Here is a 2201-nt window from a genome sequence, read left to right as displayed (position 1 = left end):
GTTGAGTCTGTCTGCCTACCACCAGAGTCCAGTCTCCAGAATAAAACAGATTAAAAGAAAATTAGCCCTCATAATTGCTTCCCAAATAGATTTTGCTGTCCACATGGGATTACACACAGGATGACCAAGTTTCCCATAACCATAACCATTGGTCCTGAACGCCCCATTCTGGCCACATGAGCAGGAATCCAAATCCCTTTTCTCCTAAGGGCTAATCCCTTTCAATGAGATTTCCACAGACCTATGTTATTAACATAGATTTAAAGAAAAGGAAAAAAATCACATTCTCAAGCAATTCAGTGTAGCATTACTGAGAAGGGAAGTCAAGATTTTCACACTTAAATGTTCATAACTGAAGATCCTGTCAGGTATAGAATATGTGCATATCTCTTACACCAACAGACATCTTAGATAAAGTAGATCATCTGGATTTATATTTAATAAAATGATCTTTCAGGGTACTAGAGCTAAGCCATGAGAAGCTCTCAATGAGCTTTTGAAAGCCTGTATTGGCCTGATTTTAAATCAAATGAAAAATTTCATTTCAGATCACTTTGGTAAAAATATGGATACAGGCCAGAAGAAAAGTAGCAATATTCAAACACAGACACAGAAGTAATTCATCATAAACTTCAGGTCCAGAAAAAATGTTGAGCAGTCACTTGCCCCTGCCTACAGTCTCCAGTCTGGTTTATTTTGACCCCCTCTGAGAGATGAATGTGTGTACTACTGGCTCTCCGGCATCAACCACAGGAAGAGACCAGAGTCAGAGTATCAAAAGAGGTCCAAGAATACACATGTTTGCTAGGGATGATTAAATAATATATCTCACACAAACAAAAAATATTTTAACTATATTTAAATGCTGATTTCAAAGCGTCACTGACTTCCTGGTAGTTTTCCTTCCTCAGGTAGCCTCTCAGTCAAATACTCTAAAAGTAATACTACTACACGCAGGCTAGGAGGCAGAGGGTAATAATATGTAAATTTTTTGCAGTTAAATTTTAGGAAGAATTATAACCTTAATTGAATATTTTAGCATTAAAGTTAGAGATCATTGTTCTACAAATTTTCATCAGTAATCCAGAAAAAAAAAATCACACATTGTACGCATTCAGATTGTTCCAGAGCTTAATTTTCAAAGCAAGAAGGACTGCAAAGAGTCATATCCAAATTCTTCCTGCTATAATTTTACCTGTCTAATTTATTGTTTCTTTTTGAAACTGTAAGATGTTTGCCACAGCTCTTTATATAGCCAATGACTTTTAACTTGCACCCTTTTCGAAACACCTCTTTTTGTGGCTAAATATCAAATATTCTCCCACATGAACTGCTACTCTCTGGAACAGCACTGTCCAACAGAACTTTATGCAGTGACGGATATGTTCTATTCCTGTGCTGTCCAAGAGGGTACCAACTAGTCCCATGTGACCAATGTGCATTTAAAATATGCCGAATGAGTCTGAGGGACTGTATTTTTGATTTAAATTTAATTTGATAGATTAAATTTAAAATAAATTTAACTTTAATTAATTTACATTGAAACTTAAATAGAAACATATGGCCAGTGGCTACCACACTGGATGATGTAAATCTGGACTTTATCCATTTCCTAATCATTTGATTTAATTATCATATCCCCCAAATGAGAAAATAGCCCAATAAAAACCTAATTGATTCCAAAAGCTGGATGATTTGATTTTACACATAGCCCCATGGTGCCAATGAGGCAATGACATGAATTTGATTCCTATGTGGGGATGGGGCTATTAGCTTTACAAACAAAGATAATGAATGTATAAATGTTAACCTGCCCTAACATTAAAAAGCCTAGATACAGCCAGGGAAAACATTATTTATGCTCTTGAAAAATCATATAGTTTCACAAGTTCATCTTTACAAGTAAAATCCTATTTACTGTAAGATAGGAAGAGTAAATTCTAGTGCTATCGCACAGTATGGATGAATATGCTTAATAATAATAATACATAGCACATTTCAGAAAGCTCAGATATAATTTTGAATGCTCTTAACACAAAGAAATGATACATGTTTGAGGTGCTAGATATGTCATTTACCTTGATTTGATCAATCACATTGCATGCATGTATTAAAATAGCAACTTCACAAATATGCATACTTGGTAGGTGACCATTAAAATTTTTTCTTTTTCTTTTCTTTTCTTTTTTTTTTTTTTTTTT

Source organism: Fukomys damarensis, unplaced genomic scaffold (assembly GCF_012274545.1).
Source record: "Fukomys damarensis isolate Sample0158 unplaced genomic scaffold, DMR_v1.0_HiC HiC_scaffold_31, whole genome shotgun sequence".
Taxonomy (NCBI): domain Eukaryota; kingdom Metazoa; phylum Chordata; class Mammalia; order Rodentia; family Bathyergidae; genus Fukomys; species Fukomys damarensis.
Note: the sequence above shows the minus strand (reverse complement) of the source record.